General features: G+C 39.1%; 1 long non-coding RNA gene across 1 annotated transcript in view; it reads left to right on the forward strand.

The window, feature by feature from the left end:
* Nucleotides 1-19,615, forward strand: part of LOC124156601 — a 76,872-nt gene extending 57,257 nt beyond the window's left edge. The window contains exons 2-3 of the long non-coding RNA XR_006864357.1: nucleotides 10,308-10,421; nucleotides 19,296-19,615. This is a non-coding gene — a long non-coding RNA (uncharacterized LOC124156601). The remainder of the gene's footprint in view (nucleotides 1-10,307; nucleotides 10,422-19,295) is intronic.
* The last annotated feature ends 5,436 nt before the right edge of the window (nucleotides 19,616-25,051 follow it).

The following is a 25,051-nucleotide window of genomic DNA, read 5'->3' on the forward strand; positions in this document are numbered from 1 at the left end:
ATGTGTATACATCTAATTCTGCCACCAGGCCATAGCCTACTTACAGCAATGTGTAGAATTAAATAAGTAAAATTACTTCACTTTTAAATTATGTTTATTAACTGCATGCGCATCGCTTGTGACCAGTATTTTTAGTGACCGCCCAACCCTAGCACTCTAAGATCTATTTATCAAGCCTTTACGTTCGTTGCTACATCGTCAGGCTGGGGGCAAAATGTCTTCGGAAGCATTCGGAGAAACTGAAGGGTCTCATTCACAAGGCTGAGGCGCACTGTCTCCACAAATCATGCGATCTCTATGCACTCCCACAATGCGGCTATAAAGTCTTGGTGGGAGGCAGATAAAACGCAGTTGATTATAATTTACAGCACTAATGACCAACAGAGAGTGGAGAATAATAGTAGAGTTGAAAATATAATTCTAATCTCAACACTTAATGCAATTAAGGATACTTATACGTTTCCATCTGGTGAAGATATCAAGCACGTACGTGGATTTTAGTTTGAATAAGAATTGAATATCTGGTAAGGAGAACTTTTAAATCATCGCGGAAGTTGAAATTGAAAAAAAAAGGAAATCTTGCGCATGTTGGGTTTCCCTCTTAAAGATTCCTCCGAAGCAATTGGGGTGCTTAAATACAATACTAAATCGAAAATAAATATTTCCTTAGCAAGAAACTTTTCTTTGAGACTAAAACTGAGCATTATATGAGTTCCCTTTGCTTCCACTAGGAGATAAAGAGGGTCGCATGATTCGCTATTGCTTAGAGTGGAGACTCGTGAGAAATGGACGGAGGGTTGGAATGGGATGAGGTAGAGACGGGTGGGGGATGTTATCGTGTTATTATGGGGATGGATGATCGTAGTGGCGGAGACGGAGTAATACCACGAGAGCTATCGCTTCATCTCTTTTTTCTATTCATAACGAGAGAGAAGATCCTACGCGTGTTTATCACAGCGCGTTTCCTGTTCTTTAGCCAGTTGGTGGTCACAATAAAATTCTCCCCCTCTCTCTCCCTGGAAACGTCGTCGCAAATGACCAAATGGCATTAAATCCATTCCTCCACAAATGAAGGAAGTAAGTTCAACATTATAAGTTTTGAGATTACTTCTCAGCCGCTACATAAAGTAAAGAAGCTCTTTAAGACTTAGGTATGTTAGCTTGGGTTTTTAGTTTGTCATATTTGCACATCGAGGCGGCCATGTGAGCGTTTTTTTTACCTCTTATTACTGTATAAACCTTTACCAGGTTGCTCACAGGGTGATAAACAGATTATTATCTACTCGGTCATCACCCTCAGAACTTCTACATCTACATCTACATAATACCCCGCAAGCCGCCTAAAAGGCGTGTGGCAGGGGGTGTTAGGACACCAGCCGTTTACAGCTAGAAAAAAAATGAAGTGCTCTATCGAAGTTGGGACTAGCATTTATTAAAGTCCTTTATGGTTCGGGGGAAAAACGAATTCCCATATCTTTACGTTCGGCAAAACATCTCTCTTAATTTATCGCTTCCATCGGACCTGGAAATATAGTGTGGCTCTAATATTATGTTCTGCGTGTCGCTCTTAAAGATATCCATTCTCAATTGTTCACGCAATCTAAGCCTAGCGCGTAGCCTCCGAGTCTCCAATGGCTCCCAGCCTAATTCGCTTAACATCTGGGTAACTGTCTGTATGCCCGTATCCGTTTTTGACGAAACGCGCAGCCTTCCTTTGTATTTTATTCAGTTCGCGGATTAAGTCTTTCTGCACCGGATCCCATATTCAAGGTGCGTAACTTGTGTCGCAAGGACGGAAGCATGGTACATGAAAGCCCTGAGGATGATCACCGATTCGACAATCGCAAGTTCGACGGAGGTGGGTGGGGTTAATGACCCACTGTGGGAGATTCAAGAAATTTTCACGCAATTAATTCGCTGAGAAATCATCAGATCTTTCTTCACCAAAATATGGGATTAATATGGGGAATAAAGCACTACCTTTCAACGTATTTTGATAAACGAAGTATAAGTATACATTGAAAATAAATATTTATTTGTTCGTATTTTCGAGAAAATATGCCCAAACACTGACTTATAATGTTAGCACCCTCTTACGAAGACTTTTAATAAGTTGTACCTTCAATCTTCATTTCCTAATTTCTGTACAATATATTAGGTTTCATTTCAATTTAGAGGGAATCAGCACTTCAACCTCGAGGCCTTGCAGACCTGAAGGCATACTCCACTGCGTGTTTTCACCTACATTAATGGCAAAAATCCCAATTAAAAATTTCAAATTACTTATTTAGCCGGTCAACTATATTTTTTTAGTAAAATAAAATCTGTGAATTGGGTTCGAAAATGCGTACTTTACTGAGAAGAAAATATTGAAATGTGTAATAAGATACCTACTTGATGTTTTCAACCATCGAAAGTAAAAATAACAGCTGAACATCTCTGAAACCAAAACGAATGAGAAAATTAAGTGACCTATTCACGTGGTATTCCTTAGCTTTTCTTTTGGATTGATTGTTTTGCAGCCAGAGATCAACGCCAAAGTGAAAATGGATGTATTTCTTGCATTGTGCGTGTGAGGTAACAGAGGGGGTGGATGGACCCATTCGTCAATGAGCAAAGTGCCTTTCAACATTCATGTCCTCATTTATGAGCCATCTTTATTTTGTGCAGGCAGAGACCTCGAGTATACATTCACATCTGCGGAATAATTAATCCTGACTCACGCGTTCATTTTTAATGTACAAATCCAGTGATCACTTCGGCTATGCTTTTCAATGACATGGAAAATGATTGCTTGAGCCATCATTTTCTATGTCACTTGATCATTTGAGGCACATTTGATATTTACTATGTTCTGTGAGAGAATTCTCAATGGCGTCACCACAATAGGCGTTTGATCTCGTTCGCTGATTAGTTCCTGCTGTATTTCAGATAGGTACGCGCTCGGTGATGGACAGCGCTGTAGTTTGGCCGGTACGGGCTGGTACGGCGTACCCCTTAAAATCCAGACTCTTTATAAGCATACCGGTTGAACTACCTTTATAAATCTGTAAAAAATAGCCCTACTGTAAATTTTCCAGTGGATTTCAGAAAGAAAAATAGGAAATGATTATTTACCTGTTGAGAGTTATCTCGTGGCACAACTTGGAACTAATATAAGAGTTGGAGTTAGGTATTTCAATCGCGGCCGGAAGAATAATACATGTTCAGCTGCTGGTAAATTTTGGTGAGTGTCACCTAAATTTTTTTCCCAACTACAGCATTGCTGATGGATAATCTGACGGCAGTCAATGATAGAAAAGGGGACGGTGATCTACATCATTGCTGCCACCCCTGACAAATGTGACGTCATGGAGTTATTATTTGAGCCGTCATTACCCTCATCCTTGAATTTATACGTGAAAAATGATCGGGTGATTGAGATTTTAGTTGGCAAGGGGCCTCAATTGACCGGGGTTGGACCCCAGCCGTGAATTGCACTAAATTACAGTGCAATAACATTAAAATGTTTGGCGCACCTAGGGACTGTTTAAGTTGTGGTTCAATTGTTTCCATGATCCTGATATATAATACATATTTCTATAAATATTCAAACTTTAGGATTTACGCTGGTCATAAAAACACTCTGTTGCTGATCACATCAGACTGTGTATGCGTAAGAGTTTGAGTTTGGAAAACCCTCATCAATACGTGAAGTGTGTCAATACGTGGAGTGATATCGAAAATTTGGTCGGTTAAATAAATTTCTGTGGAAAATACAACAGCGTATATTTTATTACCTATGTTTCGTAGCAGGTTGAGTCCAGCTTCTGACCAATTTCCCTCCTCCTCCCCGCTCTTTTATAAACGCTTCTTAGAGCCCGCATAACCTATTTACGATTCTCCTTAATTTCAATGGTTTCCATTCCAAACACCCTAACGTAGCTGTGACACTCTCCCTCTCCCTTGTATTCCTCCTTAGGGTATGATTGGCTGCCCTCCTTTGATCTTTTTCATGCTGGGATATTTTTAAATTTTTCACAGTTAGAATCCCACACTGAAGTAGCATTTTCTAACGTAGGACAAATCATAGCCATGTCAACCATTTCTTTGTTTTTTTACTTTCTTTAACATTTCTCGTAACCCAATGCAGCGCTTCCAATGATTTACTCAACACCGGATCAGCATGAATTCCCCAATCCCGTTTTGTTGAGAAATTACCCCCAAATGTCTGCAATCGCTATATTAAGAAATATTCTCCCAGAACAGAATGAACAACTTATTATCCTTGTGATTAACCACCTGTGCGATCTATAAACCTTTGATTCTAGCGCAAAATAAATATTTAAAGGCTCGGTATATGAGAATTTTCTGTTATGCCAATGAATTTATTCAATTTTTCTCCAAAAGGGAACTCATTTGCTTTCCAGGTATTCCTTGTTGAACTATTCACCCTACGCTTAACATAATGGAAGAAGTCGCGAGTTAATGCCATGAATTCTATTGGGGCCTTCTCTTATGAGTTTGGTTCAGTCGACTCAGCCGCAAGCGTAGCAATTGATTGCTCCTGGCTTTTTGGCAGTTGGTGCGACGACCGTAAAGGGCCTAACCTTCCGGACAGGTGCTGCCACCCACTGGCTCCCCCTGTCAACTCGTAAACCAGCGTTTGTTACGCTGCGAGAAAATTTAGTGCCGAGGACTTTGCACACTTCGTCCTCACTTTGAATGATTGCAAGGCGATTCCCTAATTCAATTCTTCCGTTCATTCTCTGAAATTTGTTTGGCCTTCGGATTCCCCGTCGTTTTAATGGAAATTTTGAGAGATGTGCGTGTTGGGGGAAAGTGAAGGTTATCAGGTGGTTTTGAGTACTTTTATAAACTTCATTAAGTATACATTAGCCGTTTGCAAAGTATAGTATCAGCCCCCATTTCCAAAATGCAACCGTTCATTTTTCACTGTTGTTGATTTTTGATATTTTAATAAGCAAAATCATAATGCTGAAATGAATAAGTTGACATCTCAGTTTAATGCCTGTATTTATAACTGATGATAAAATATGTATTTATGATACATTTCGGTGTTGATAAATTACATTTACGTAATTCAGTATTTTCATGCTGACCGCTTCTACGATAATTCGATTGGATGTAGTTTAAAGGTGGTAAAGTAATAGTATTATCCCGGAACATTTGGAACATTGATGGAGTATTTATTAATTATTTCAAGGTGGACTCACAATGTAATTGTTACGATAAAAATCCTTATAGGATTGTCGACTAAATAAAGCCTCAGATACGCAAAAATACTTTAAGGCAAAACTTAAAATAACTATAACAACTATTCATTATAGTTTTTTCAAATCACATAAATTATAATCCGTCACGTGTAAGAAATTTCAATAATAATTTCATTCTAGCCATCAGTTACATCGAGTGCTTGGTTTTATGTTCAAGCCATTCTCGGTGGATAGTTTTGATTATGTCATATTTCCGGATTTAAATGGCACATTGATAGCACTATTTTTCATTTTTAATGTAGCGATATGTAAAATGATAAATATCGGTCGTGTTTTTATAATTTATCCCACCTCGTACGGGTGTATATTAGACATGTAATAACTTTACTGCTTTGTATAGTATGAATGTAGTTAAAGTATTGATTTAATATAGGCAAAAATTAAGTGAAAAGATTACCGATAAAAAGTTACCGGTTTAGCACATGTTGGGTAGTAAGTTAATTTAAATATTCAAAACGTAATGTTTCACCAATCATTAATAACGCAAGCCGTAGTAGCATGTTTCACATGAGTTGTAGTGTAACTTCGACTGCTTTGACCTATACCACGTGCTTGAATCAATTCTGAGCTTTATTCCAATCGAGTAACTGAATATGCTAGGGGTGGATGTAAGGATGTAATACGCCGTAGGGCAACGACTGATTCATAACATTTACTGAGTTGCTCCTCACCTCTACGCACACATTTATGGCCGGTTTATCGAAAAAATAGCGATGAAAAAGAATTTGGATTAGCAAAATAATTAGCTTCACAGGTAATGGTAGAAATGAGCGTGGACTGGAAGCCATCTATTATTATTCTTCTGCAGAATTTTAACAGCAAACTGCCGCTCATGAGGTAATGTTGGAATGAGCTGACCTGTTTGCTTCTTTGTCGCATCGATTTTCTTTTCCGGAGTCTGCTCCTCCATTACATCATTACATCCACGATATTTATCATTCCGAAGGGCTTTATTCATGGCTATGTCTTTAAAAACACGGTTGCAATGAAAGTGGAAAAAAAGAATGCATTACCCATGGGGACTGCTTAGAGGAGGCCCTATTCCAATCCGTTGAAGTGTGATATCTGCTGCCACTTTGGTCGCATTTTAATCGGTTTTCAAAAAAGTCCGCGGCGCGGTGATGACTGCAATGCGATCCACTTTTGTCCAATATTTTGAAGTTTAATGTTTTTCATTGCTAGGAATTATATTGAAAAGAAATAAATCACGTCGTCATGTATATACATTTCGGTGAACACCCCTAATCATATCTTCTTTCCCCGATAAACTCGGATCACTTTGTCCATCAGTGACGCGAGTAGCGACTTCTGTAAACCCTTTTAAATCTACGGCGGGCGACAAAACATTTGGAGGCCAACTTGAGGATCCGTAATATTTGTGATTCATGGCTAGCACTAACAAAACACGGTCGCTGAGCGCTTGGAAATTTTTGAATGAATCGCAGCGCTTTCCAAAATTTCACGGTAATACTCCCATTGATTCGAAATCGAATGAAACTCTCGCCAATTTTTCAATAAATCCTTGCCAAATTTTCTGCCGCCATTGACATACGAGTACTGGAATCTCAGGATAAGTTGCATAATATCAAGTATGGTTAATTGCAATTTATTTTCCATGAAACAGTCTTAACATCAATGCGCCTCAAGATTTCCATTGTTAATTTCGCTTTGGTTGTGTGTCAGCCCCTGAGTTCAGATGGTGAGCTGAGGGCGAGAATCGTCTTTTATTTCGCCCGGATTTTGCTTCCTCCGCCACACACTGTTCGAGGGGCGAGAAATTGACTCTATAGAAGGGAGAAGAAAGAGAGAGGGAGGAGGCAACAGCGTCGTGACGCAGCATTCGGGAAAGGGGGGGATGTAGGGGTTTGGGGGGGGCCTCTCTCTCTGTTTTGTGAAGCGTTGCACCTCATTTGGTTCCACGGCGGCTTTACTCCTCTTTCTCGCAGCGCAAGAGAAGAAGGGATAGTGAGGGGGGGGGGGATAGTGATTGGGGAATATAGAGGGTGTAGGGTAGGTGGCGAGGCGAATTCGGTTGGCTGACGAAAAAGAAATGGTGTCGCCCACTCGCGGTCAAAAGGAATACTGCTTGTGTGGTGTGGGGGTGGGGATTTTAGAAAGTGGCTGTTGCAGGGGCGGAAAAGGATACGAGAGCGACCGCTGGAATTTCGGATCCTTGGCTGGAGCCCTCCTTCTCGTTTTCACGCGATTGGGCCGTGAAAAGGTTCCCATCGGCCCACGTCTTGTGTTGTCGAGTCATGCAGAGTAGCGCCCCGGGGGCTGGCTACGCCCAAATCGGCCTCTAACGCATGCCATGGCGCCCCTGCCTCTATGCGATACGAAAACGGCCTCCTCGTCATGTAAAGCTGCCTGCACTTCACGATCAACTTACGAGTAGTCAATTGTTAGCGTTAATCTTTGGATAAGAGCTTTAGTTTAACGCTGGACCTGTCGCATCGCATAATAGTAATGCAAACAAGGAAAAAAGAACAGGAAAATAACATTTTAGAAGCTACAGCCCAGCCACTGCAATGGCGTCCATTGGACATCCATTGGATGACAGGGCTGACATCCATGGACATCCAGTTGATGTCCACTGGACTTCCTACCCATATCCAAATGTCCCACTTGTGGACATCCATTGGATGTCTTACTCTGGACTCCATATGGATATCCAAACATCCCAATTGTGGACATCCCACTTGTGGACATGCAGTGGTTGTCTTTTCCAGGATTTGGAAAGGAAGGGTATCAACCACTGAACATCTTTTACCTGTTTCATCAGCACCTAGATGAGCAGATTATTAAAATTCTTATTAGGCAGATTTTATACTCAATATATTGAGGAGCATTTTCACAAAGGGGATTTCTTAAATGTGTGTGGTCCACGACAAACTCAACGGAACATACTTTACACAAACTGAAATAACTCTGAGACTGTTCATTGCACTTTCACATTATGCATATCATCTTTTAGATCACTTATTCTGTAGAAAAAATTTTTAATGAAATTTTTGTACATTTTTGACGTTAAGAATAACGTCAAAGCGAAGAGTTTGACAAAAATGAAACTTTAATACAATGTAACCCAAATATTATTCTTTGGTCTAACAGTTTCAATATTTTACTGCGCATTCTTATAGGGTCATTCCATGTCAACTCAACCATTTTTTTGGGGGATCCCACGCTCACCATCTAAGATTTTGATCATTTTTACCTGTTGTTAGTTTCAACCTTAGTTAAGAAAAATCCAAAATATAAAAGACCCATTGCTCGTATTTTCCATGATATGAGTGTTTAAAGTTAATGAGGCACACAAAAATTCTGCGCACCAGTCAAATTATTCAAAACTACCATATTTGTGCCCCTGTAAAACCTATACCAAATGAGCGAAGCTAGTAAAAATTACAGAGGTTATAAACATGCTGCTATAGTTTTCAAAAATGTTATCAAAACGATTTTCACTTGAAAACTTTTTTCTATAAATGTTCTAAAATTGCACTTTTCACAAATTTCGACAAAAAAGTGACATTTTCTAACACATGTAGAAATCACATAAAAAACATGAAACCATAAAAATCTCTGTAAATATGGTAATGACGAACAACTTTAAAATAGAGCGAGTTTTTGAGCAATTTTGAATTTATTTGCTGAAAAATCTTATGAAAATGATCATTCCGTTGTTTTTTGTTGAAAAATGCCACTTTTTCAACTTCTAGTAACAAAAAAGGGACACCAATTAGGTGACTGAGTTTTTAATATAACTTACACTATCCTCCCTCTTTCAGGAAAATTAAACCTGGCTTAATTAAAATTGGCTATTTCTGTTGTAGATTCCGGCCTTGACGAATTGCGCTTACACATTAAACAAACAATTTGATAAACAGTTTCATTGCAACGATAACATCTGATTAGTCATTAACGTTGAACTCGAGTCAACCAGATATCTACGTCGGCAACACATTCAATAAATCCACTTGGTAAAAAATGGTTCACAATAAAATGAATAAAATCTGCCTAATATGAATAGTAATACTCACACGTTTAGCGGTTGATACCCATCCGAGGAATCTGGAAGAATTTCACAAAAGGCAAACAAAACACCGCACATTCGGATGATCATTTATTCGCAACTCAATGCAGATAACAGAAACTATATTCCCGTGACAGTAATGCACAGTGAATACACATGTCACCGGACACATGTTGCCGGCAAGCATCTTGAATGTTTTGTATCGTTGGTAATCGACTTCCAACTATATCGATTGCAGTCGATAGATCGATATTTGTAAATCACGGGCGGTAGTTCCAAAATCCGAAAACTCGGCATTGATGACTTGAGAGATATCTACTACTGGGAGAAATAATCAGCTCCTGCACCATTAAGAAATTGTATATTCATATAATATATGTTATTTACGATATATTTTACCTATTTATTTTATATATGTCCATTGAATGTCATTCTATGGCCTCCAGTAGGGACCATCACAGGATGTCCTTTAAATGGCATCCAATAGGCATCCAAAGGATGTCCAATAGAGACTTATGGATGTCGGGATGTCAAATGGACCTCCATTAGACACCTTGCAGTGGCTGGGAGGTAACCCCAAAGATAAACCCATCTGAGGGTAACCATGGCGTCCGTACAAACTACTATGTACTTAATCAAATGATGCTGTACATATTACGTGCTTTAAACTAAATACTTTATGATATTATAAACGGTTCATATAAAATAATCCCTGTTCTATACAAATAGCTGTAGCACAGACATAATTAATTACAACCTCTCAAATAAATAGTTTTGTTGCTTTAAATATCATTTGACGTTTTTTTCCATTTGAATGGAAGGTGGGAGTAGATATAACATTTTTTGGGAAAAGTCAATAAAACAAAAGTTTTTCATTATTTTGTGATCGTAAAATGGTCTTTGTGATCATTACTTAAGGATGAAATTTGCAAATGGCGAAAACTGGTTATGCATGATATAATCTATTTTTGTAAGTTACCATTCCTCTGCTTTTTTTTCAGCGTACCGCAGCAGGTCTATGCGCGCAACGATGCACTTATAATCGTCGCCCTGAAAAACCAGCCCATAAGTCAATATGGAAACAGCAAGTGCAAGATATTTCTGCTTCAATAAAGGTAATGGACATTTATTGTGCTAGAAATATAAGTTAGGTAGGCATTGTCTCAATGTTTGACGCTACACCCGAGATATTAACCTTCCACTTTCATGCAGAACCCAAAATCACTTCCAGATATTTAAATTTTGTTACACAAACAATTGCAATTATCTTTAACGGCAGATAATAATACAGTAGGTACATTGAGAGATACATCAAGTTCCAATTTAAATTATAAATATTACATAAGGCATGTATTAAATACTTCGTCTTTAAAGTTGAGTGCAGCTTGATGTATGCTAAGCATTGGCGTAACAAATATCCAAATCGGTTTCCAATTTTCTTTTAAAATTTTCCCATGAATTTTCTTCGTATCATTAAGCTAAGTCGCCAGCAAAGGCAGTTATAAGCCAATTTTAACTATCGTCACATAGGTACATCCATTACTTAAGCAAGGGGAAGAATATATCGGAGAACAGAACCTTGCGGGACATCTTTTTCTATGGTTTTGTCTTCGCTGAATGTTTTTCCCACCCGACAGCATTGGCTGCCAGCAGTAAAACAACTTCTGAACCAATTCAGGGCTTTGTCCTTAATTCTTTCGTTATAAATTTTACCGTGGAAAATATTGGATTTAAGTAGTAATGTGCCTTCATTATATTTATGAAGAAGTTGACTGAGAATCCAGGGTTCATGGCCGCACCAACATTGCTTGTACATACTACATCTGAAACCAAACCAAGCGGGACTAAGGAAATTTATATTATAAAAGATTTTAAACAATCTTTCCTTAACTATCTTTTTCAAAAATTTTGGAAATCACTGATAAGCAATTAGAATTAATGAGAATGAGAAAAACTGGTAGTTATTCGAACTGATAATTAGTGAGATCGGTCTTTATGTCTCTAGCTTTCATTTGCCATATTTTTTGTATACCGGGGTGACTGTCATCTCCCTCTCTGACTCCGAAAGGATCTCGCTAGTGAATAAACTGAAACATGGACATCAGTCAATATGGTTGCTGTAGAGACACTCAACCACTTCACATCCATTGATGCCATTTAGTACTCCGCGGGATTTGTTGGTCAGGAGTTTCTTTCTGTCAGAGGTGATTTTGATTGCGGACACAGTTTCGAGGAAAAATGATCGCTGTCGTATTTAGGATCAAATGGATTTCTCTAGAGACTACTTTACATGAATATAAAGGGTATGCTTTAAATTTATTTTAAGAATATCCTTGCCAACTAAGTGTTTCAGTAAGCATAATTCGTTTCCCAGTTTTTAACGTTTCCTACGAATATCTCTCCCAGTGGTATTATGAATTTCTACCATATGTTTAAAATTGTTTCATGTAATAGTTACGTCAAGCAATTCCTAATGTGAAGTATATTTCTGAATTTCATAAATGCTTCCATTAATCTTATGCATTAATGCCTCTAACATTTCCCTAGCAAATATATTTTCCGATTAATATGTTGATGCTAATGAAAGATTTGAAACAGAAGATCTGCGGAAGTGTGAAAAGATAAACTCATAAAAGTGCGGATTGTGATTCAGCCTCAAACTGACCTTAGGATTGTTGGCGAATGACGATCGAGTTAGAGCTAATTTCTGCGAACTTAGAGGTTGAATAGCATCTGATGATTCCGATGGGAGTCAATTTGGTGCATTGGGGGCCGTCCCCAAGCAGACACTTTCTTCCCTGGGGTTGTTTTAAGGGTGTGACCCGCGTCCCTTTGCCTCTCAGCAGGGATTCAACACTCTCACCCCTCAAACCTCTCTAATGGCTGCAACAGATGTTGGGCCGCCCGCCGCGAGGTTGCATCCATCACTTTCTCATCCTTTGCCAATCATCCGTGAGACTGACCCTCTCCTTCCAACCGCACTGAGTGTAGTTCTCCCGATGGTCGCTGTATTTCCGCACAAACATTGCATCCTCGCCCTCACAAATCAACTTCTCCTATGTCATTAGAATTTCCAATGTCCATCCATCAGCATCATCCAATTTGGTAAAAAGCCTCCAGAGTAAATTAATTAAAACTGAAAATTAGATTCGAGGGAGAGGGTTAAATAGGTTCTTCCCCTTCTTTCTCCCACTATACGAGAATTTAACCAACCGCATCATGATTTTGAGTCAGACATTTAAAGAACATCTTTATATTATTTTATGACGGAAATTTTTTAAGTCATCCTGAATATAATTTTCAGGCAAGAAAATAAATCGCCAACGCCGATTAACATATTTATTTTGCCTTACACATCTATTTATTCAAAAATATCTTGTATTAGGCTAAAAATATATAAAATATTTTTTAATGTTAACTTGGAACTTGGTATCTACATCTCCATCTGCATACTACCTATCTAGCGGCTCCCAGCCTAATGCTTTAACATCTGGGTGACGCTGTCCGTATGCCCGTAGCGGTTTTTGACGAACCGCACAGCCTTCCTTTGTATTTTGTTCAGTTCGCAGATTAAGTCTTTCTGCACCGGATCCCATACGCTCACTGCATATTCTAGGTGCGGTCGGACGAGTGCGAAATAGCACCTCTCTTTTACTTTCTCATCCGAAAATCCACCCACGAAACGCTTGACGAATCCTAATTTCTTCAGGGCTATGCCGCAAATATTCCTTATATGCGTTCCCCACGAGCGGTTCGAAGTTATCGTAACTCCCAGGTACTTCACTTCGTTTGTTGCCTTAATGTTAATACCATCCACACCATAAACATGGTTAAAATTGGACGAACTCTGCAAAATATCTACCGACATGCATTTGCTCGGATTAAGGTCGAGTCCCCACTTTGGCTTCACAAATGAACGTTGTTTAAATCCGATGATAGAGTGATCACTAATTTCAAGAGTGATCATTAATTTCTTAGAGCGATTACTAATTTCGCGATCGATGACAGCGTCGTCAGAAAAATGTGTTCCCCACGATAGGTTCGAAGTAGTCGTAACTCCTAGGTACAATGTACAGTGTGCACACGATGAAATTAAATCGATGATTACATCAAACGATATATAAAAAGTTCTTTTTCTACCTCTGAACTCCGAATTATTTACTAGGCAATATGAAGGTTAACCCCCTATTAAGTAGCCATTACGGAATAAAAACTGAATCCATGTGGTACGATAGTAAAAACATATCCGAATTAACGTTAATGTCGTGACCGGGATGGACCTAGCCAAGGACCGCACGCGTCATCTCCGTTCCCATGGAGTCCTGCGTGAGTGGACCCATCAACACCCCAGCGTGTGACAATTGAGCAGAGCTTTGCGTGATTCCTTCCCGAGGGCAGCCTCTCTCCATACTCCTCGTTCTCACGTCTCCAAGTGCCTCCTCTGGGTGGCATGCATCAACGGGATGGTCCCTCTGCGTGAACCACCTCTCTCTGTCCGTGGGTGTTTGCGAAAAGGATCTCCCTTTCTCTTCTCCCTCTATCACGCTATCATTTATTCCGTTCCTTTCGAGCGATATCTCCGAAGATCTCTCCGATGATAGCGGAAAAATGACCCTTCCACGCGATCATTTTGTTGAAGTTAATAGTAATTGTTTTAAAGAAATGTTAATTTAAATCAACAAGGGAAAGTGTTGAAGTTTATTATTAAGTAAAGAGGGTGCCAAGGGTAAAAAGTTGTTGATAAGTTACCAGAGCAGTTGAATAAATAAGTTAAAAGAGACAACTACATCGTGTATAATTAAGAATAATAATTGAGTTACATTAATTTTCCGCTACGTCTCCAATGATGGGAATACCATCCCTTTTTTCATCGCTCGGCACGCCCATTTATCCGTCACTGAAACCGTCGCTGGCACTGTCTTTCAGTCAATCGGAAGGCACAACAGCGATTGCAATGCCATGTTCGGCTTTTAATCGAACGACTGTTGTAAGTACGGAAAACTACGGAATAAGCTATGGAAACTATGGAAAAAAGTCTCTTTGACGGTGGGAAGAACCATATGATTCGGAATGTGATTGGTCAATCAAGCCGTCACTCTTTTGTTCCCTGAAAACCCATCACTCTGGGCAATGAAAAAACATGATCGTATAATTCCGGATTTACTTTCAACTCAACTCCCTTGAAGTTTTCGTTAGTTAAATGTTTCCAATCGTTCATTGCGTGATAAAATTAAATAAAAACACTTTGTACATTCCACACAATTGTAATACTTAAGCGACCGGTATCGACGTGTTCTGCGTCATTTTCAAGCAAGACTGCCATGAAAACCGATCGCTAGGTATTAAAATTGTGAGGAAAGTACGAAGTGTTTTTCATTTTATTCTATCATGTATAACTTCCACAAAGTTAACTCACCTACCATCAACTTCATTCATTCCGTGGTGAAATTTATCGTCAGCGGGGGTAAGAGTTCAAATCTTTACAGCACGACGCATTCTCACGCACTACTACAAAAATTGGTTTCCGCAATAGCGATTTTGGCGGACAAGAACGAAACGTGTACAAGAACCAAATTAGACCTACAATGGGCTCTATTTCCTGCTCATGCACATTAAGTGGCTATGAACGGTGCATTTTTGTGTTCCTGCATTTACACATAAGCTTGTAAGTGGTAGTGGTAGCGATTTAGCAGGCTTACCACATTAATCTACATCTACATAATACCCCGCAAGCCGCCTAGAAGGCGTGTGGCAGGTGGTGCTAGGACACCAGCCGTTTACAGATTTAAAAAATTAATTGCTCAAACGAAAGCTGGATCTTATTGGTACTGCAAGCAAGGGTGACTCCCAGTATTTATTACCTTTAACTTATCATCCGTTTTAGTGTGCAATTTTCAGAAGTTTCAATTACTAATATCAATTCATAAACCAATGCAGTGGCCAAAATGTAATGTATAAATTAATTATCATGTCATTATTCACCATTTATAAAAAAATCAATATTTTCTATTTGGCCTTTGTTGACCTTACGTATTTCACATATATATTATGCCATAAAATTAAAATTGAATATTTATAAAACATAGACTGATAATCCTGGTCAGTCAATGTCTTACCATGCTTCGGGTGTACCGTGGTCTATGTTCAAAGCATTCTTCTCGCTCGTTTCGTGAGAATCGGCAGTCATTGGTCACAGTCGCGTCCCTCCGTATGGTCAGCAATACGAGGTGTTAAGCACCAAAACCATCTGGAACCACAATAGCTCCCACTTAGTGTCTCCCCCGAAACATGGGTCTCCCTATAATTTAATCTTACTCTCAACTGAATGACCCTCTTCGTGACACTTCATTTACTCATTACCCTTGAATCAGCTAAGCCTCATTTGATCGCCCTTTCAGCTGGAACTTTTCTTCGTGGTGCAAAGTGATCCATTTTGTCATCCCTTCGTCTGCAGATCTGCCAACTTCCTTATTCCTAATATATTCCATTTCAACCATCGTTCGCTCAGCCTCATTACAAGGCTGCCAGTTTTGTTACAGCCTCTTGATATTCTTAATTTCTTGTCTGTACTAAGTAAACTCCATTTTCTATCAAAGTATTTGTCCCATAAATGTATTTGCATGTCATCCGCTAACAAATAAGACAATTCTTACCTTTTCATGTTCGTGTTTGAAATATCTTACCCAAAAGTACAATTTTAACTCTGCAAGTGACACAATTATTTGGTGATATCCGCTAAGAGGGCTCTTGAATATTTTAGTTTATTTTGAAAAATTATGAAAAAAGCAATATGAAAAGAATGCAGTTGCGAAATGTCATACATCGGGCAGACCGGGAGAGCTGTGAAGTATGGCCGCATATAAGGGCATAGAAGAGCGGTGAGAAATAAACAATTCCATCTTTCAGCTGTGGCTTATTGTGAGCATACTCTGTGTGAACACGACATCAACTCGGAAAAGACTAAAGTTATCGCCCGAGAATCCCGATATTTCCCCAAAATCACTCTAAAAATGTCTTGTGCATGGAACAGAAGAGGCCGGCTACAGGATAGTGAGGAACCACTTCGAGATATAATACGGGTAAAAAATGTAAGACACAATACCTTAGGGGTCACAAATGGAGAACTAATGATTGAAAACTAAGACAAAGTGAAGAGACTTATCACAAATGCTGGAGAGCATATGTTGAACCACATGTACAAAGTCATAAATCATAAATAATGTTTGGAAAGGAAATTGCTTAGCTTTTCTACAAAACATAAGAATAGAAAAGCTAAGCAATTTCCTTTCCAAACATTAAATATGGAATTCTACAAAGTGAAGGCCTCAACAATTGAGTTCATAAATCATAACATTATAATCCCAATCCCCAAGAGGATAAGATCGGAGAACAGCGAAAATTTTCGGACCATAAGGCTGACAACACATGCATCGAAGATACTGTCATGCATCTTCATGATACTCTCATCTATAGAAGAATAAAACGAAGAGCAGCAGATTAATTGGATGAGGACTATTTCGGAATCAGGAAAAGCACAGCACTAGGGACTGGCCGTAGGCTACTCATAGAGAAAAAAATGTAATGGGACAAGCCAACGTTTGTTGCATTCGCGGACTTGGAGGAGGCGCTTGATATCGTGGATTGGAGCAAAATGATGCGAATCCTGAAAGAAATGGGAGGTATTTGCAATGGCAGGGTAATCATTCACAGTTTATTCAAAAACCAAGTAGTGGTGATAAAATCAGGTCCCAGCTGTGAAGCAGTAAGAATTAGGAAAGTAGTAAAACAAGGCTGTGCTTTGCCACCCGTAATTTTCAAAGTTTAAATTGAAAAGGCCATTAATGAAATAAAAAAAAGGCCTCGGGAGTGAATGACCATGGAGAAAAAGTCAGCATGCCACGATTTACCGAAGACAGCTGTCAAAGAATGGAGAAGAATTTGAAAAAGATTCGGGTCAATGTGGATAGGTTAATGGTAAGCTAAAAATAAGCGCAAATGAAACCAAGATATTAGCTTGCAGCAGAAGAGAAGTCAAGACAAGCATTTAAATAGATTAAAAAAACTGGCAGAGGTTAATGTTATTGGGGAAGCAGGTCAACTAGCGATAGGAGAAGCAAGACAAAAATTATCATCAGAATAGCCCTGATGAAGAGATCATTCCACCCAAAGAAATATATACTTACATAATTAAAAATTAAACATTGAAATAAGGAAACATTTTATCAGAACTTACACTTGGAGTATGCTTCTTTACGTAATTGAGGCATGGGCAATGACAGCCGAAGAGTAATCAAGGAGAAGAGAACTGGGAAATGTCATGATGCTAAAGAATGATGAGAATCAAATGGATTGACCCATTAAGTAATAAGAAAGTCGTAAGAAGAGTTGGAGAGAAGAAAATCCTCAAGAAAATCTTAATAAGAAGACGGAATAACCTTATTGGCCATATATTAAAACATGATGGTCTGATAAAGACAATCGTTGAGGGACAAGTAGATGGCAAAAGCGGAAAAGGAAAACCTCGAACAAAATACAGAGAACAGGTAAAGAAGGATGTGAAAGAGAAGGTACAAGTAGGTGTGAGAATATCGGCTGATAGGATAATTGAAAGGGGAGCTGCGTCAAATCACTTTTAGGATTGTTGTCAATAGTGATGATAATGGCGATCTTTTTTTTTTTACTTAACATCCTTCTTGACCTGCCCAATGGATCTTAGCAGGCAGCGGCCTACTTCTGCACTTCTTCCCTTCCACCTGTCCTTCAACGGTAATTTTCAACTGGCTCTTGTACTCTCGTTAGGATTTCCGCATTACTCACTCGTTCTCTTCACTTGAACTTCATCATTCTTCTACAGGTAACACTGCATATCGAAAGCCTTTATCCCTCCACTGCTGTTGTCGTCCATGCCTTTCTGCTCTATAGGTTCACTCTCCCAATTTAAGATCTAATGAATTTTTTCCTAACTTCAATGGTTGCATTTTCTGCTGTAAAGAGTCTCCTCTTTCTGAGGAGTACCATATTTGCTTATGCAATTCCAGTACTATTTCCTAGCTTCGTTCATCGTAGGTCACTAGTTTACCCGGGGAATACTGCTTCTGGTCGAACGAAGAACGCAAGCTAACCATTTATCTACGAAATACCAACGCAGTGTGGTCCAACTTCAGCCTAAGTCATCCGAGGGATTATGAGCAGGTGACACGCAAGTGAATGACCATCACTTGCACACGTTTCACAGATTATGTCTTGTGACATTCTTCCATTCATCAGCAACAGGGCCACCAACTTAAGAAGAGGAAGAATTCAGCAACAAGCTCAGAATGAATGCATTTGCATCTCTTTCCCAATTTTACCGAAATTACTTTTCTCATGCCTGTATAAATTTTCTCTCTTGAATTCCTAGTTTACGACCAACCACAACCATTTTCACCGTTCGTAGGAGAGAAATCGCGAAATAATCCGCTAGGAACAGCAGTAATTACGAACGGAAGCAATTATCGGAAGGAAAAAACCGTGGACCGGGAAAATACGACCACATTCTCTCTATTTCATTTCGGAGCATACACTTTTAAATCCGCGAAAATGCATGGCAGGGTTTTTCCCGGAAAATATGTTATGGGCATGTACATCTGCTTATAATATATAGGTATCCCAGCGCATGCTGGATGGATAAAGGGAGGGATCTCCTGTTCTTAGAGTACTATATTCCGGGTTGAAATACATTTCGCCGTCCGGGGATAAAACCCTGGCGTCCCACGGAAAACCCTTTATTTATTTATTTTTTTAAATTTCATTTCACGCGCGGGTCCTTTTCCATCCAACCTCTCCTCATTATAATATGTAAATACGGCGCGCGACCCTTAATCTCAACCCTCGCATCTCACCCCCTCGCAACACACACACTGGCCCACGCCACAACATCGTTATCTCACCGTCCTCCTCTTCCCCATACCCCCCTCTAAAAAACTCAATTTTCGTCCTTTCTCCGCCAGGGGTCGCTCGGTGGGAAGAGTCGAGGAGAACAGAAGACGAACGAAGCGCGCTTGAGGCCATGCGGGGCAGTTGGAGGGCACGACCCGTGAGCCGACCCGTGAGCGACTCGTGCATGTTTCTGGAAGTGACGGACTCTTTCTTTTTGGGATGGAGTGACGAAGTCGCGGCAAGCAGGAAAAAGTGAAGAAGGTGCATCGCTTTACGTCGTCATTCAAGGCGTGTAATTCGCTTCATACTGAGATTTCGATGTGTGCGTCGATAGTGAATATTCGACGGCGGTGGAGGGCAATGGAATGGCAGACCAATGTTTTTGAAATGGTTAAATATTAAAATGTTTATTCAATAACATTTTTCTTTTTAGGAGGGTGTAATGTGTAGAAATTCATTTTTTTAAGAATTCAATGTAATTTTTGCAACTGCCCTGATTATTATTTTTTTCCTGATTCAGTTTCAGTTTCCCAGCTTGATTTGACGAAATATCTCGTACCTTCGCGCTAACTTTCTGACTTGAAATTTTTAGCATGGCCCTGGGATGTATGCTACCCGCACACCTATTTTTTTAATTTTTTTCTCCTATTGTTATCCTAAACCCTATGTTATAACCCTAAATCCTCTCCAAACCCGTATCCCACGTTGGACGATATATAGGGCCAGGATACTGTGATGCAATGTCATCACAGTATCCTGGTACATTTAAGGTGCATTCCGCTTTAAAATTCGCATTCATTATCTAAGCCATAGATGAGCGCGTATTTAAGGCATTCAGTGTATTTTGGGCTAGATCCTTTGTTCCCCTCGCTTTCGGAACCTTCTGTCCAAGGTCTCCACCTGGGATTTGAACTCGAGACCCCTCCATGGGAGCCAAGCTCTCTGCATACTTAACTACCACGCTGTAACCTCATGGTCTCAATGACTACCTATCGTGAGTGTGGGCTGAGGGTCGAGTTGAGTTTCACGATAGAGTAAGTATATATACTTACTCTATGGTTTCACTCAGTCATAAGTACGACTCGTCATTAAAAATTCGACATGTCGGCCCGGGGTTGCAGATGAAAAATCGCGATCACACCAAATCACAGGAGAAGATTTTTCAGATCATTTTTATTCCAAATTTAGTATTTTTATCATTTTCGTGTTATTCATTTTTAGAAATTTAAACTCTATGCCCAGCAATAGGTTAATTGACCGATACAAGCTCTCGCTATGCGCAGTTATTAACCCATCACTTGTATCGTGGACATGTTCCCTCCCATCTTTCCGTTCCTCACCATAAACTTCGCCTCTATTATTTCATTTGTTTTGTTATTTGTCAACACAAGCACGCTCTCTCCCCATGACGACGGGGTAACGACTCGTTTAAAAAATGCAAGAGAACAGAAATTGGGCTAAGAGATCCAGAAAGCCGTTTTCACATTCATCAGCAATTGTTATTGATGCGGGGGCTGGGATATTTTTGGAGGAGACATTTTGCCTCCGAATTAAAGTAACTTATTGATCGCGCCATATTGTTTGGTTGCGCGTTGGTCTCATCGGTGTGGGGGACAGTCAGGGCTGATGCATCGCCACTAGGCTGAAAGGCGCTTTGGAATAAGAAGATAGTGGACGATCCAATGGGACTTCTCTCCAAAGTATTAGTGGTGTACCTACAAGAATAGTGCTAACAGTTGTAGTAATTTATATCTTTAAGTGCGTCAACCACTGAATTCATTAATTTCACAGTCAAATTACTGATTGAATATAGTCTCTATTGTATTAATATATCAATTAGATATGTTAATTTAAATTGAAAAGGCCAGAGAGAGCTAAGGAGAATTTAAAAGCTGCTATTTAGGCCTATATTTTTACAAAAGGAACTTTGGATTCTCAAATATAAGGAATTAAGACGCAATACTTGTCACTTATAAGTACATTATGTCTCAATTATCCTAGATAGAGTTGAGTTTTTGAGTTACAAAATTCATTCTCCATTGCTGAAACTATATAGCGCAAGAAAAAGCCAGCCTACGGGTCGTATGATGAGTATATTATTCGACTCACTTAATTAAAATTTTATGGATGCAGGTTTGTCTTATCTATTTGTATATAAATTTATATTATCAGGTGAGGCGAATGAAATTTCACAAAAATTATGTTCACATAATCAACTCTATGCCTCGCTTAAGATTTTTCGTCGGCTCATACATTTAAATGCACCATCAGTATGTACTATTGGTTGCATAAATAGATATAGAGGAATTAATGAAATATAGCTCCGTGGGCGCTGGTATGATAACTATCAGAGGGTGCATTCATTTCCGGCCCGTTAAGCGTTATGTTTCCACGTGTGGCGATGAAGCTTTTTTTAAGTAGTGAAACAACAGAAGGTGGTTTAAAAATGAATTTTTTCAGCTGTTCTCACTTGCAGTGTTTTTGTTTCTAAATACACAATGAAAATACAAAAGTAGTCGTAACAATCATTTCATAAAATTTTACATGAACCAGGGGGGATAGCACCCACTTGAATCCTATCCCGGCGCCTCTGGTTGAACACATAATGATGATATTCCATTTATTTAATTAAATTTGTACTTATGATTCATTATTGACGTTAATGATAAGTATTTCTGCCATTTCACTCACTATAAGTATAATTTAATGAAATTTAAACATTCATCTGTTTGCTGTAAAGATCTCCTGATCAGCGTGAAATGCTTTGATAGATATTTTGGGAGATATATCGTTCACATTAACTGAAAGTTTTTAAATTTCCTTACGATATCCAGTTTCACTACTTAAACTACAGTTTGATGAGTACTTACTTCCAATAAACAGTTAAATGAGAGACTGATTTTCAATAGATGAAGCGGGAATAAACATGCATGACTTCACCAATGATTTCCCCTTGGGTAATTCTGTCAACAATAACTAAGAGTAAGGATTACAGACTCGCATTGACAACAGTGCGGTGGGCAACTGCGTACAAGCAATGAAGCGTTGAACCAATGTCGAAGCCCTCATCTTCATTATTGGAATGGTGAATGGAAGTAGCCAGTCGTATAGATAATAAAAATACGTTTTGGAAAATCCTTATGATTCTCTTTAATGCATGCTTTAGTACATATACAGATTATGTTTTTTATCATTAGAATAATTTTGGCTTCTACTAAAGCAGTGAAGTTAAATATGTAAATCACGTGGTACTCTCTCTATTCCTCGCCAACTACATTCCTCTGTGAAGAAAGTCGATATCAAACTAATACTCAATTTGGAAATCAATAGATTATGTTTATTGCTAAAAACTTTCCACTGAATCTCCTACGCTAAACCTAATCTTAACGATGCATCACAATGTCTTTTGGTATTAACGCGGTCTGCATTCGTGTTTTTTATTCGAAAATTATTTTTCCATTTATCTATTTTGTACAATATTCTGAAAATATTTTGTGCCTTTGCTATTCAATGCGTGAATATTTACTCTTTGAAAGATCAGGTTTTACTTTCAAGGGATGAAAATATCCGCGTATAGTAATAAAAAACAATGTCTACGTGATGGCAATATCCTCAGTTATCCTCTAAACCATTTTGTATGATCACAGACCCATTATAACCTCATATGGTGTGAATCTTCGGCGTTTAATTCGGTAACATTGGTGGTATTTTTCTCTTGGTAAATAGACGCAACCGAACTGCATAATTTCCACTGTGAACATCCTTGTGGTACAACAGCTACCAGAATTGTTTTGCGGCCTCACAATTGTAAGCAATTATCTCGCAAGTTTTTGAGCTCTTTTAATCCAAAATTATTGCCCCGGTAGTTCTCACCATAATTTGGATTCAGAAAATTCTCAGGGAAAGAGGGATTTGAAAAAGAACATATATATATGAGAGAGAGGTCGGAAGTTGCTGATTAAACTGCCTCCAATAAATAAACATGTCACACCGACTCAAAGTGGTTAATGGTTGGAATGAATTGTGGTCTTCGCTGCGAATTAGTTCGCCCGCCACAAATCGCTGCTTATTTTTCTCAAAAAGTTAGCAAATGAGGAATTGGATGAGTGTGTGCCAAGAGTTTTACTCTCGCCGACTGTCGCTATTTTCTCTTCCCGTACTCTTGCTAATATTTCTCACGGCTCACCAACGTTCTCCTACCGCATATAATTAATGGTGTGAACACAATTTTTTTGAAATATTATCCTCTTCACGGTGCTATTATTACCTGCTATGCCTTTTTTTCCGTTACCCCCTGTTACGGATGGGGCGTAATAAAACTCTTTCTCCCCCTTTCAACACTTCCGGGCACCTTTTTCTTCCGTTCGCTTACGGCCGTCGCCGCTAGGTGGGAGACGGGTCGGTAGGTGGGCCGTCCTCCCTGCGTTCGCGATCCACGGGAAGGCTGCGCGAGATAAAAGACATTAATGCATTACCGCGCGGGTCTTTTACGAGCGCGGGAAGGAACGAGTCGTGGACCAGGGGGTGGGGGGGAGGGGTCAGGAAAAAGGGGTCTCTTGGATGAGATAGACGTTGGTTGGCCCCCTGGGGATTATCCGGTTATTACTGGTGATGTTGTTTCCGTGGAAAATGAGACAAAGAAGGAGAAAGAGAGGAAAGTTGCGGTCGTGGGAAGAACGAGCTCATTCAGCATATTACACAAGAAAAACCTTTGTAGCCTCCTACGTTAATCGGAAATGAAACGCTTACCATCATTATTTTACATTGAAATTAAATACACCTTATGTAACCTTCAAATGCTTCTTTAATCAATCACGTCATAGAAAAACTGTGATATGATTCGAACTGTAGTGAATGTTTTGTGTCACAGCAGTGAAATTCACAATGGTTGCCACAAAAAAAAATTCCCAGGACCGGGATTCAAACTGTAGACCTTTGGTTTTGTTTTTGACTGCCAAAGATTCACTTGTCTTCTTTGAAGCCTATATATTCCAAAATATCCTTGATGGACCGCCAGCGCCAAACACCTAGCAACTTGAAACTTAGTAAATTGCCACAGGAATTAAAACACCAGTATGGCAGAGTGATCTGCGCAGTAGTCCGGAAATCCAAAGATCCGTGGATCGATTTTCGGTCGAGAGGATTTTAATGTTAGCAGTTATTATGAGAAGAACCAGCTACTATGGGAATACATTGCTCGAAAGAGGATCGTTGAGAAAAAAAACTGTGCAAAAGAATTGTCAATTTTGGACGAGCTGAAGCTTACTAATTAACCTGTGAAGCACGTTTGGATCAAAATCGGTAATATTTTATCCTTGGTTTACTTAAAAAACCTGAAAAACGTGTGAATATGCACGAAAGAAAAAATCGATAAAAAACTATTTTTATTACAGTTGCCCAAAAAATGGTATCTAGCTAGTACTTTTTAGTTTCAAATCCGAATTTCATAGTCGGCAGGTTTCCTAACATTGTACCCAGTAATGAATGAGGACGCTGTCACTTAGCACTAGAACCGCTGAACTTTCCAACCCCACCAAAACCGCGGCATGGGACTTCTTTGTCCCATTGACAAAATACGTTGATCCTGTCATGTTTAAGTATAACACAGGCCAACAAAAAAAATTTCTTTTGGTGCCGGGAGTTTTCAGCTGATATTAACAATATGTGTGGTGCTGAATCCAAATATGATATCCGTTTTTATGTATCAGCTCTACTTTTTTAGATACGGCGCATTTTATGATTAGATTCTTTCAAATATTTTATATATTTCAGAAAATATTTTTCAAATTTAAATCAATCTATAAATAAACTAATTCATAATCACTCT

The sequence above is a fragment of the Ischnura elegans genome, chromosome 3, assembly GCF_921293095.1.
Source record: "Ischnura elegans chromosome 3, ioIscEleg1.1, whole genome shotgun sequence".
Lineage (NCBI taxonomy): Eukaryota > Metazoa > Arthropoda > Insecta > Odonata > Coenagrionidae > Ischnura > Ischnura elegans.